Source organism: Scyliorhinus torazame, chromosome 13 (assembly GCF_047496885.1).
Source record: "Scyliorhinus torazame isolate Kashiwa2021f chromosome 13, sScyTor2.1, whole genome shotgun sequence".
Classification (NCBI taxonomy): domain Eukaryota; kingdom Metazoa; phylum Chordata; class Chondrichthyes; order Carcharhiniformes; family Scyliorhinidae; genus Scyliorhinus; species Scyliorhinus torazame.
The window spans coordinates 92,612,677-92,626,713 of NC_092719.1; the positions used below are offsets into that span (position 1 = coordinate 92,612,677).

Here is a 14,037-nt window from a genome sequence, read left to right on the forward strand (position 1 = left end):
ACTGGAAGTCTGCAGAGGGATTTGGATGGGCTAAGTGAATGGGCTAGCGTCTGGCAGATGGAATACAATGTTGACAAATGTGAGGTTATCCATTTTGGTAGGAATAACAGCAAAAGGGATTATTATTTAAATGATAAAATATTAAAACATGCTGCTGTGCAGAGAGACCTGGGTGTGCTAGTGCATGAGTCGCAGAAAGTTGGTTTTCAGGTGCAACAGGTGATTAAGAAGGCAAATGGAATTTTGTCCTTCATTGCTAGAGGGATGGAGTTTAAGACTAGGGAGGTTATGCTGCAATTGTATAAGGTGTTAGTGAGGCCACACCTGGAGTATTGTGTTCAGTTTTGATCTCCTTACTTGAGAAAGGACGTATTGGCACTGGAGGGTGTGCAGAGGAGATTCACTAGGTTAATCCCAGAGCTGAAGGGGTTGGATTACGAGGAGAGGTTGAGTAGACTGGGACTGTACTCGTTGGAATTTAGAAGGATGAGGGGGGATCTTATAGAAACATATAAGATTATGAAGGGAATAGATAGGATAGATGCGGGCAGGTTGTTTCCACTGGCGGGTGAAAGCAGAACTAGGGGGCATAGCCTCAAAATAAGGGGAAGTAGATTTAGGACTGAGTTTAGGAGGAACTTCTTCACCCAAAGGGTTGTGAATCTATGGAATTCCTTGCCCAGTGACGCAGTAGAGGCTCCTTCATTTAATGTTTTTAAGATAAAGTTAGATAGTTTTTTGAAGAATAAAGGGATAAAGGGTTATGGTGTTCGGGCCGGAAAGTGGAGCTGAGTCCACAAAAGATCAGCCATGATCTCATTGAATGGTGGAGCAGGCTCGAGGGGCCAGATGGCCTACTCCTGCTCCTAGTTCTTATGTTCTTATGTTCTTATGTTTCCAGTCAATATTTGGAAAGTTAAAGTCCCCCATAACAACTACCCTGTTGCTTTCGCTCCTATCCAGAATCATCTTTGCAATCATCTCTGGAACTTTTCAGAGGCCTATAGAAAACCCCTAACTCCTTTCCTGTTTCTAACCTCAGCCTATACTACCTCAGTAGACGAGTCCTCATCAAATGTCCTTTCTGTCCTTGACTAACAATGCCACCCCTCCCCCTCTTTTACCACCTTCCCTGATCTTACTGAAATATCTAAATCCCGGCACCTGCAACAACCATTCCTGTCCCTGCTCTATCCATGTCTCCAAAATGGCCACAACATCGAAGTCCCAGGTACCAACCCATGCCGCAAGTTCACCCACCTTATTCCGGATGCTCCTGGCATTGAAGAAGACACACTTTAAACCACCTTCCTGCCTGCCGGTACACTCCTGCAACTTTGAAACCCTACTCATGACCTCACAACTCTCAACCTCCTGTATACTGGAGCTACAATTCAGGTTCCCAAGTCCCTGCTGAACTAGTTTAAACCCTCCCGAAGAACATTAGCAAAGTTCCCCCCCCCCCAGAATATTGGTACCCCTCTGGTCCAGGTGTAGACCATCCCGTTTGTAGAGGTCCCACCGACCCCAGAATGAGCCCCAATTATCCAGAAATCTGAAACCCTCCCTCCTGCACCATCCCTGTAGCCACACGTTCAACTCCTCTCTTTCCCTATTCCTCGTCTCGCTATCACGTGGCACTGGTAACAACCCTGAGATAATAACTCTGTTTGCCCTCGATCTAAGTTTCCACCCTAGCTCCCTGAATTCCTGCCTTACATCCCCATCCCTTTTCCTACCTATGTCATTGGTAACTATGTGGACCACGACTTGGGGCTGCTCCCCTTCCCCCTTAAGGATCCTGAAAACACGATCCGAGACATCACGCACCCTGGCACCTGGGAGGCAACACACCAACCGTGAGTCTCTCTCGTTCCCACAGTATCTCCTATCTATCCCCCTAACTATGGAGTCTCCAATGACTAATGCTCTACTCCTCTCCCCCCTTCCCTTCTGAGCAACAGGGACAGACTCTGTGCCAGAGACCTGTACCCCATGGCTTAACCATGGTAAGTCCCCCCCCCCCAACAGTATCCAAAGCGGTATACTTGTTACTAACGGGAATGGCCACAGGGGATCCCTGTACTGACTGCTTCCTCCCAGCTCCTCTCACCGTCACCCATCGGAGTAACTACATCCCTGAAGCTTCTATCTATGACCAACTCTGCCTCCCGAATGATCCAAAATTCATCCAACTCCAGCTCCAGTTCCCTAACGCGGTTTCTGAGGAGCTGGAGATGGGTGCACTTCCCACAGATGAAATCAGCAGGGACTCAAACATTCTGCAGGAGGAACATTGCACTACCTTCCCTGTCATCCCCTCTAGATAAAAAAAAAGAAAGAAAGAGCTTACCTGTTATTCACTCCCCTTCTTAGTAAGCAGTCACTCAGCAACCTCTGTGCCCCACACGATAACACCTGAGGGAAAATAAAATAAAAACTACTGACCAATCACCAGCCAATCCCTTACCTGCAGGCTGTGACATCACGGTTCAACATTCCCCTTCTACCTGCCGTCGAGCCTTCCTCTTGATCCTTACAGCGGGTGTTTTTTTTTGGTTAGAGGAGGGGGTAGGGAGGGAAACACTGAAGAAGTGTTTCGGGTTTAAGTGTCACTTAACAAGAGCTCCTCCACAAACCACCTCCAAGTTAGGGTGAGCAAATTTGCATACGGACGTATGCAAATTTCCCCTGCAACGGCCAATCAGCAGCTCCGCTCTTCTGCGCTCTGCTGGATGCTTGTCTTCACTTGAACAGCTAGGGCTTCTTGTTCAGGTACACCTCCAAGTTAGGGTGAGCACACGGACGTATGCAAATTTCCCCTGCAATGGCCAATCAGCAGCTCCGCTCTACTGCCCTCTTGAGAGAGAAAACAGAAAAGAACAAGAGGATCTTTCAAGAAGCAAGAAGTCAAAGGTTCTTCAAAAATAGAGCAAAGAAAACAAGAAGTCAACACACATTTCAGGACAACAAACACAGGAAAAAGACCACTTAAGGCAACAAAGGCGGTTCAACAGCAGAATCAGTCGGAAGCCTGATCGATTAAATCCTGTGAACAGCACAAGCCTGATACAGACTTTTTAAAATGAAGGACATTTAAAATTTGCTTGCATACGATTTGATCAATTTAAAATTCATGTATCCTTAAATAGTTTATATGTGCATGTCAATGATTTAACAATCATCTTGAAAAAGAGGAGGATGTGATGATATGTGAACTATCACCTGTGTATATAACATAATAACCAAACTGGATATAAACATTAGTGGGTGTAGCGCACAAAGACTCACGAGAGACGAATAGAGAAGAAGTCGATGAGGCTTTATTAAGCGTGACTTGTTCCCCGCAGTTCAGTAACAGACTGGCCTGTGGGGGAGAACTCCTGGTTCTTATACTCCGCCTTCAGGGCGGAGCTAGAGGTCAACAGCCAACCAGGACCCGGGATCTGTCAGCCAATGACATCACGGCTTCACAGTCCCACATGACCCCTAATGCATACTACCACATTCACCCCTTGTTAAAAATGAACCCGGCGGGGTGGTGCTTCGCATGGTGGTAGAGGTTTACAAGGCTGGTCCTGGGAGGAAAAACTTTTGCATGTCATCACAGTATGTGCAGGGTTTTTTTTTGTTTTGAACTATTTACAGTATTCGTAAGAGGGAAAAAGGGGAAAAGAAAAAAATTCTCGTTAAAGTCCACAACATTCTAGTGTTACACCGATGTCACAAGTCGGTCGGGCGGTCTGGTCGTCCTTGTCAATCGCCTCAGCCCTGGTGGTGGTGGTGCTTGTTCCAGTGTTGTCGCCTCCGGGAGCTTTACGGTTTCTGCTTCAGCTTCACTTCTGGTCGGACCTGGGAGGAGGACCGATCCTCCCGGGAAGGGGGCTGTCGCGGGGTGCGCCGGTGGCAGGGAGGGGGTGATTGGTGTCGGGGGGGGTGTGCGTGTTGCCGGTGGGCGCCAGATCTCGCAGGGAGACCGTGTCCTGTCGGCCATCGGGGTACTCCACGTAGGCGTACTGCGGGTTCGCGTGGAGGAGGTGAACCCTCTCGACCAACGGGTCCGACTTGTGCGCCCGCACATGTTTCCGGAGCAAGATGGGTCCTGGGGCCGCCAGCCAGGTCGGCAGTGACGTTCCAGAGGAGGACTTCCTGGGGAAGACAAGGAGGCGCTCATGAGGCGTTTGGTTAGTAGTGGCCGGATGGAGTGGAGGGCGTCCGGGAGGACCTCCTGCCACCGTGAAACTGGGAGATCCCTGGACCGTAGGGCCAGTAGGACGGTCTTCCAGACCGTGCCGTTCTCCCTCTCTACTTGCCCGTTCCCCCGGGGGTTGTAGCTGGTCGTCCTGCTCGAGGCTATACCCTTGCTGAGCAGGAACTGGCGCAGCTCGTCACTCATGAAGGAGGACCCCCTGTCGCTATGGACGTATGCGGGGCAACCGAACAGTGTGAATATGGTGTTAAGGGCTTTAATGACTGTGGCCGCTGTCATGTCAGGGCAGGGGATGGCGAAGGGGAAACGGGAGTACTCGTCCACCACGTTCAGGAAGTACGTGTTGTGGTCGGTGGAGGGGAGGGGCACTTTGAAATCCAGACTGAGGCGTTCAAAGGGACGGGAGGCCTTGATCAGGTGCGCACTATCCGGCCTGAAAAAATGCGGTTTGCACTCTGCGCAGATGTGGCAGTTCCTTGTGACTGTACGGACCTCCTCCACGGAGTAGGGGAGGTTGCGGGACTTTATAAAATGGTAGAACCGAGTGACCAGAGGTCCTCGTGGAGGGTTTGGAGACGGTTAATTTGTGCGTTGGCACATGTGCCGCGGGATAGGGCATCGGACGGCTCGTTCAGCTTTCCGGGACGGTACAAGATCTCATAGTTGAAGGTGGAGAGTTCGATCCTCCACCTTAAGATCTTGTCATTTTTAATTTTGCCCCGCTCTGCATTATCGAACATGAAAGCTACTGACCGTTGGTCAGTGAGGAGAGTGAATCTCCTGCCGGCCAGGTAATGCCTCCAATGTCGCACAGCTTCCACTATGGCTTGGGCTTCCTTTTCCACTGAGGAGTGGCGGATTTCTGAGGCGTGGAGGGTTCGGGAGAAAAAGGCCAAGGGTCTGCCCGCTTGGTTAAGGTGGCCGCTAGAGCTACATCGGAGGCGTCGCTCTTGACCTGGAAGGAGAGGGACTCGTCGATGGCGCGCATCGTGGCCTTTGCGATATCCGCTTTGATGCGGCTGAAGGCCTGGCAAGCCTCTGTCGACAGAGGGAAGGTCGTGGTCTGTATTAGGGGGCGGGCCTTGTCTGCGTACTGGGGGACCCACTGGGCGTAATATGAAAAGAACCCCAGGCAGCGTTTTAGGGCTTTTGAGCAGTGAGGAAGGGGAAATTCCATGAGGGGGCGCATACGTTCGGGGTCGGGGCCTATTATCCCATTGTGCACTACATATCCCAAGATGGCTAGCCGGTTTGTGCTAAAAACGCACTTGTCCTCGTTGTGTGTGAGGTTCAAGGCTTTAGCGGTCTGGAGGAATTTTTGGAGGTTGGCGTCGTGGTCCTGCTAGTCGTGGCCGCAGATGGTTACATTGTCGAGATACGGGAACGTGGCCTGCAACCCGTGTTGATCAACCATTCGGTCCATCTCTCGTTGGAAGACCGAGACCCCGTTTGTGACGCCAAATGGGACCCTTAGGAAGTGGTATAATCGCCCGTCTGCCTCGAAGGCTGTGTACTTGCGGTCACTTGGGCGGATGGGGAGCTGATGGTAGGCGGACTTGAGGTCCACGGTGGAGAAGACCTTATATTGGGCAATCCGATTGACCATGTCGGATATGCGGGGGAGAGGGTACGCATCTAGCTGTGTGTACCTGTTGATGGTCTGGCTATAGACTATGACCATCCTTTGCTTCTCCCCTGTCTTTACTACTACCACCTGTGCTCTCCAGGGACTATTGCTGGCCTGGATTATGCCTTCCTTCAGTAGCCGCTGGACTTCGGACCGAATGAATGTCCGGTCCTGGGCGCTGTACCGTCTGCTCCTAGTGGCGACGGGTTTGCAATCCGGGGTGAGGTTTGCAAACAAGGATGGGGGCTCAACCTTGAGGGTTGCGAGGCCGCAGATAGTGAGTGGGGGTATTGGGCCGCCGAATTTGAAAGTTAGGCTCTGCAGGTCTAATCCCAGTAACGTGGGCGTGCAGAGTTGGGGAAGGACGTAGAGCCTGTAGTTTTTAAACTCCCTCCCTTGCACCGTTAGGGTCACTATGCAGAAGCCTTTGATCTGTACGGAGTGGGATCCTGCAGCTAGGGAAATCTTTTGCGCACTGGGACGGATGGTCAAAAAACAGCGTCTTATCGTGTCGGGGCGGATGAAGCTTTCTGTGCTCCCGGAGTCGACCAGGCATGGTGTCTCGTGCCCGTTGATCAGCACCGTTGTTGTCGTCGTCTGGAGCGTCCGGGGCCGTGCTTGGTCCAGCGTCATTGAGGCCAGACGTGGTCGTAGTGCTTCAGCGTCTTCCTCGAACCCCGTTGAGCCATCAATGCTGGGGTCCATTGTTGCCGTCCAAGATGGCGGCGGGGTTGAACAAAATGGCCGCCCCCATGCATCGCACATGGCTGGGGGCTCACAAGATGGCGGCGGGGGTGGACAAAATGGCCGCCCCCATGCGTCGCACAGGGCTGGGGTGTCCCAAGATGGCGGCGCTCCTCCTCCCCTTGTGGTGGCCGGGACCCAAAATGGCGGCGCCTGCGGGTCGCATATGGGGCGCTGGGGGTTTGGGGAGCGTTAGAAACGCGCAGGACTCCTTCCTCTCCTGGGACAGTGGCGACCTCCCGGGACCGGCACACAGCCGCGAAATGACCCTTTTTTCCGCAGCTCTTGCAAATCGCTGCGCGGGCCGGGCAGCGCTGCCGGGGGTGTTTCGCCTGGCCACAGAAATAGCAGCGGGCCCCCCCGGGACGACTTGGCGTCTGAACCACGCAAGCCTGTGGGGTGGGGGGGGGTATGCTTCGAAACAAGTCTGCCAGTGTTTAAAAACTGCTGCTGAGTTCACTGCGTGGGGCTGATCCTCAGGCATTCCGGGATGATCCTGAGCTCCATAGTCCTTTAAGCACGCTTAATAAATTGTAGCGCACAAAGACTCACGAGAGACGAATAGAGATGAAGTCGATGAGGCTTTATTAAGCGTGACTTGTTCCCTGCAGTTCAGTAACAGACTGGCCTGCGGGGCAGAACTCCTGGTTCTTATACTCCGCCTTCAGGGCGGAGCTAGAGGTCAACAGCCAACCAGGACCCGGGATCTGTCAGCCAATGACACCACGGCTCCACAGTCCCACATGACCCCTAATGCATACTACCACAGTGGGTTAGGATTTGTTTGCTATACTAGGGCTCACCGTTGTGGTGTTCAATGTTGGCTGGTGTCCATGCTGGTGTCTATACTGGATGTATAGATTACAATTCTAGCATCTGACTACAGGTGGTGTGGTGACAGGAGAACGTTACTGGAACACAGACACATGTGAGGCAGAATGTGGATAGCAGGTGTAGATTTCAGTGGCATATTGAGTAGCTCCTTAGTCAATAGTAATTAATACTAGTTAATCATAGTTATTTTTAACTAACCTAGTATCCAACTGTAATCATAGTAGACATCATATAAACCCTTTCGTGTTTTAGTTAGTTACTAAACAGTTTTGTTCATTTACAAACCCTTATGTTCTCAAAGACATTGTCATCCATGCATACACCACGTGGGCACCCTGGCAGTGTCATAGTTTGTTTAGAATCTTTATTAGTGTCATAAGTGGGCTTACATTAACACTGCAATTAAGTTACTGTGAAAATTCCCACACTACGGCACCTGTTGAGGTGCACTGAGGGAGAATTCAGAACGTCAAATTCACCTAACAAGCACATCTTTCGGGACTTGTGGGAGGAAACCGGAACACGCGGAGGAAACCCACGCAGACACAGGTAGAATGTGCAGACACCGCACAGACAGTGACTCAAGCCGGGAATCGAACCGGGGTCCCTGGCACTGTGAAGCAACAGTGCTAACCACTGTGCTACTGTGCCACCCTTAGAGTGGCCAATCCACCTAACCTGCACGTCTACCAGGACTTGAGTTATAAGGAGAGGCTGGATAGGCTGGGACTTTTTTCCCTGGAGCATAGTAGGCTTAGGGGTGAACATATAGAGGTTTTTAAAATAACGAGGTGCATAGATAAGGTAGATAGTCAACATCTTTTCCCAAATGTAGAGGAGTCAAAAGGGCATAGGTTTAAGGTGAGGGGGAGAGATACAAAAGAGACCAAGGTGAAATTTCTTCACACAGAGGGTGGTGAGCATCTGGAACAGGCTGCCAGAGGCAGTCGTAGAGGCAGGTACGATTTTGTCTTTTAAAAAGCAGTTAGACAGTTACATGGACAGGGTGGGTTTATAGGGATATGGGCCAAATGCGGGCAAGTGAGATTAGCTTAGTGATAGAAACTGGCGGCATGGACAAACTGGGACGAAGGGCCTGTTTCCATGCTGTAAACATCAATGACTCTATGACTATATCTTTGGTTTGTGGGAATGAAATCCATGCAGACAAGGGGTGAACTTGCAAACTCTTCACAGACACTGACCCGGGGCCGGGATCGAACCTAAGTCCCCCACTGCCATACACAGCTGTGCTAACCACTGCACCACCGTGCTGCCCTTGAGGATAAGGGGTAAAGCTTTTAGAACAAAATTGCAGCACAGGAACAGGCCCTTCGGCCCTCCCAGCCTGCGCAGATCCAGATCCTTTATCTAAACCTGTCACCTATTTTTCAAGGATCTACCACCTCCGCTGGCAAAGCATTCCAGGCACCCACCACCCTCTGCGTAAAAAGCTTTCCATGCGCATCTCCCTTCAACTTTCCCCCTCTCACCTTGAAATCGTGACCCCTTGTAATTGACACCCCCACTCTTGAAAAAAGCTGTCCATACCTCTCAGAATTTTGTAGACCTCAATCAGGTCCCGCCTCAACCTCCGTCTTTCCAACGAAAACAATCCTAATCTACTCAACCTTTCTTCATAGCTCGCACCCTCCATACCAGGCAACATCCTGGTGAACCTCCTCTGCACCCTCTCTAAAGCATTCACATCCTTCTGGTAATGTGGCGACCAGAACTGCACACAGTATTCCAAATGTGGCCTCACCAAAGTCCTATACAACTGTAACATGACCTGCCGACTCTTGTACTCCATACCCCGTCCGATGAAGGCAAGCATGCTGTATGCCTTCTTGGCCACTCTCTGCGTAACCTGTGTTGCCACCTTCAGGGTACAATGGACCTGAACTCCCAGATCTCTCTGTACATCAATTTTCCCCAGGACTCTTCTATTGACCGTATAGTCCGCTCTTGAATTAGATCTTCCAAAATGCATCACCTCGCATTTGCCTGGATTGAACTCCATCTGCCATTTCTCTTCCCAACTCTCCAATCTATCTATATTTTGCTGTATTCTCTGACAGTCCTCCTCGCTATATGCAACTCCACCAATCTTAGTATCATCTGCAAACTTGCTAATCAGACCACCTATACCTTCGTCCAGATCATTTATGTATATCACAAACAACAGTGGTCCAAGCACGGTTCCCTGTGGAACACCACTAGTCACCTTTCTCCATTTTGAGACACTCCCTTCCACCACTACTCTCTATCTCCTGTTGCCCAGCCAATTCTTTATCCATCTAGCTAGTACACCCTGAACCCCATACGACTTCACTTTTTCCATCAACCTGCCATGGGAAGCTTTATCAAACACCTTGTCCATGTATATGACATCTACAGCCCTTCCCTCATCAATTAACTTTGTCACTTCCTCAAAGAATTCTATTAGGTTTGTAAGACATGACCTTCCCTGCACAAAACCATGCTGCCTGTCCCTGATAAATCTATTTTCTTCCAAATGTGATTAGATCCTATCCCTCAGTCTCTTCTCCAACAGTTTGCCTACCACTGACGTCAAGCTCACAGGCCTATAATTCCCTGGATTATCCCTGGTACCCTTCTTAAACAAAGGGACAACATTAGCAATTCTCCAGTCCTCCGGGGCCTCACCCGTGCTCAAGGATGCTGCAAAGATATCTGTTAAGGCCCCAGCTATTTCGTCCCTCGCTTCCCTCAGAACCTGAGATAGATCCCATCTGGACCTGGGGACTTGTCCACCTTAATGCCTTTCAGAATACCCAAAACTTCCCCCTTCCTTATGCCGACTTGACCTAGAGTATTTAAACATCCATCCTTAGCCTCAACATCCGTCATGTCCCTCTCCTTGGTGAATACCGATGCAAAGTACTCATTAAGAATCTCACCCATTTCCTCTGACTCCACGGATAAATTCCCTCTTTTGTCTTTGAGTGGGCCAATCCTTTCTCTAGTTGCCCTCTTGCTCCTTATATACAAATAAAAGGCTTTGGGATTTTCCTTAACCCTGTTAGCCAAAGATATTTCATGACCCCTTTTAGCCCTCTTTATTGCGCGTTTGAGATTTGTCCTACTTTCCCAATATTCCTCCAAAGCTTCATCAGATTTAAGTCGCCTAAATCTTATGTATGCTTCCTTTTTCATCTCAGCTAGTCTCACAATTCCACCCGTCATCAATGGTTCCTAATCTTGCCATTTCTATCCCTCATTTTCACAGGGACATGTCTGTCCTGCACTTTAATCAACCTTTCCTTAAAAGACTCCCACATTTCAAATGTGGATTTACCCTTAAAGAGCTGCTCTCAATCCACATTCCCTAGCTCCTGCCGAATTTTGTTATACTTGGTCTTTCCCCAATTTATCACTCTTCCTTTCGGACCACTCTCGTCTTTGTCCATGAGTATTCTAAAACTTACGGAATTGTGCAAAATCTTGGAAAGGTTTATAAGAGATAGGATGTATAATCATCTGGAAAGGAATAATTTGATCAGAGATGGTCAACACAGTTTTGTGAAGGGTAGGTCGGGCCTCACAAACCTTATTGAGTTCTTTGAGAAGGTGACCAAACAGGTGGATGAGGGTAAAGCAGTTGATGTGGTGTATCTGGATTTCAGTAAAGCATTTGATAAGGTTCCCCACGGTAGGCTACTGCAGAAAATACATGGGATTCAGGGAGATTTAGCAATTTGGATCAGAAATTGGCTAGCTGTAAGAAGACAAAGGGTGGTGGTTGATGGGAAGTGTTCAGACTGGAGTCCCGTTACTAGTGGTGTGCCACAAGGATCTGTTTTGTGGCCACTGCTGTTTGTCATTTTTATAAATGACCTGGAGGAGGCCTAGAAGGATGGGTGAGTAAATTTGCAGATGACACTAAAGTCGGTGGAGTTGTGGACAGTGCGGAAGGATGATACAAGTTACAGAGGGACATAGATAAGCTGCAGTGCTGGGCTGAGAGGTGGCAAATGGAGTTTAATGCAGAAAAGTGTGAGGTGATTCATTTTGGAAGGAATAACAGGAAGACAGAGTACTGGGCTAATGGTAAGATTCTTGGCAGTGTGGATGAGCAGAGCGATCTCGGTGTCCATGTACATAGATCCCTGAAAGGTGCCACTCCGGTTGAGAGGGTTGTTAAGAAGGCATACGGTGTGTTTGCTTTTATTGGTAGAGGGATTGAGTTTCGGAGCCATGAGGTCATGTTGCAGCTGTACAAAACTCTGGTGCGGCCGCATTTGGAGTATTGCGTGCAATTCTGGTCACCGCATTATAGGAAGGATGTGGAAGCATTGGAAAGGGTGCAGAGGAGATTTACCAGAATGTTGCCTGGTATGGAGGGAAGATCTTATGAGGAAAGGCTGAGGGACTTGAGGCTGTTTTCGTTAGAGAGAAGAAGGTTAAGAGGTGACTTAATTGAGGCATACAAGATGATCAGAGGATTGGATAGGGTGGACAGTGAGAGCCTTTTCCCTTGGATGGTGATGTCTAGCACGAGGGGACATAGCTTTAAATTGAGGGGAGATAGATATAGGACAGATGTCAGAGGTAGGTTCTTTACTCTGAGAGTAGTAAGGGCGTGGAATGCCCTGCCTGCAACAGTAGTGGCAGTAGTGCCAACACTAAAGGCATTCAAATGGTCATTGGATAGATATATGGACGATAAGGGAATAGTGTAGATGGGCTTTAGAGTGGTTTCACAGGTCGGCGCAACATCGAGGGCCGAAGGGCCTGTACTGCGCTGTAATGTTCTATGTTCTATGTGATCACTATTCCCAAAGTAATCACCAACTGAAACTTCAACCACCTGGCTGGGATCATTCCCCAATACCAGGTCCAGTATGGCCCCGTCCCGAGTTGGACTATTTACATGCTGCTCTAAAAAACTCTCCTGGATACTCCTTACAAATTCTGCTCCTACAACCTCCAACACTACATGAGTCCCATTCAATGTTGGGGAAGTTAAAATCTCCCATCACGACCACCCTGTTGCTCCTACATTTTTCTATAATCTGTCTACATATTTGTACCTCTACTTCACGCTCGCTTTTGGGAGGCCTGTAGTAAAGTCCCAACAATGTTACTGCACCCTTCCTATTTCTTAGCTCTACCCATATTGTCTCAGTGCTCAAATCCTCCATCGTGCCCTCCTTAATCACAGCTGTGATATCATCTCTGACCAGTAATGCAACTTTTCCACCCCTTTTACCTCCCTCTCTATCCCTCCTGAAGCATCTATACCATGGGATATTTAGGTGAGGAGAAATTTCTTCACCCAAAGAATGGTGAATCTGTGGAATTCACTACCACAGAAATTAGTTGAGGCCAATACGCTGTGTGATTTCAAGAAGGAATTTGATATAAGACCATAAGCAGAATTAGGCCACTTGGCCCATCGAGTCTGCTCCACCATTCAATCATGGCTGATAATATAGCTCTTGGGGCTAAAGAGATCAAGGGATATGGGAGAAAGGCAGGGTCAGGGGATTGAAGTTGATGATCAGCCATGAGGACAAAGAATGTGGGAGCCGGCACGAATGTCTTAATCCTGCTTCTATTTTCTCTATATGTATGACACCCTGGCACTGCAAGGGTGTGCTGGTTACACTACCATGCTGACAGGGACACTGCCATGCTGCTAGTCTGGCAATGCCAAGGGGCCTGGTGCCAGGTTGCCCATGCCAGGGATCGAGCCCAGGGGTGGCTTGCCCTTAACAGGTGGGGTGAGGCAGGACTAGAAGAACCCGTAAGAGGTAAGTTGGGTGCAGTGGGGGAGTCCTGGGCTCGTGGTGGGGATGCTGAGGGGGTCGAAAGATCGGGGCGGCATTTAACAGTGTCGCCCGATCCTCAAATACTCTTCCTGCACTGGCAGGAAATCATGTCAGTGCAGCCTCAAATGGACGGAGGCTGGAAATAGCAGTGTCGTACTCGGCGCTGCAGACATCGAGAAACACCCCACTAAATATGCCCAATATTTCTGCCGCGTTAAAGGGTTCGATTTAATGGAAATGTTTCTAAGTGTCATTTCAGGCGGGTTTGGCTGGGACTTTCTCTCGGCTCTGTCAAAGAACACAGAACAGTACAGCACCTTCGGCCCTCCAAACCGGCACTGACCATGATGCCCGTCTAGACTAAAACCTTTTGCATTTCCCGGGTCCCTATACCTCTATTCCCATCCTATTCATGTATTTGTTAAGATGCTTCTTAAACATCACTAACGTCCCTGCTTCCACCACCTCCCCTGGCAGCACTTTCCAGGCACTCACTACCCTCTGCGTAAAAAACATGCCTCGCACATTTCCTCTAAACTTCCACCTTTGCACCTTGAACCTATTTCCCCTAGTAATTGTCTTTTCCACCCTGGGAAAAAGGTCTGACTATCCACTTGGTCTATGATACTCTTAATTTGGTAATTAGGCGGTGAGGTGTTTGAAGGAACCTGAACCTAGGGCCAAGGCAGGGGAATCAATTATGGAGCAATTAGGAACATAGAGAGGAACATAGGAACAGGCGTCGGCCAATCATCCCGTCGAGCCTGCTCTGTCATTCAATAAAATCATGGCTGACCATGATCATGGCCATTTTCCCTATGCAC

General features: G+C 49.3%; 1 protein-coding gene across 2 annotated transcripts in view; it reads left to right on the top strand.

The window, feature by feature from the left end:
* The window catches only part of LOC140388192 (chloride anion exchanger-like), a 226,603-nt gene that overhangs the window by 176,136 nt on the left and 36,430 nt on the right, over positions 1–14,037 (top strand). The window lies entirely within an intron of this gene.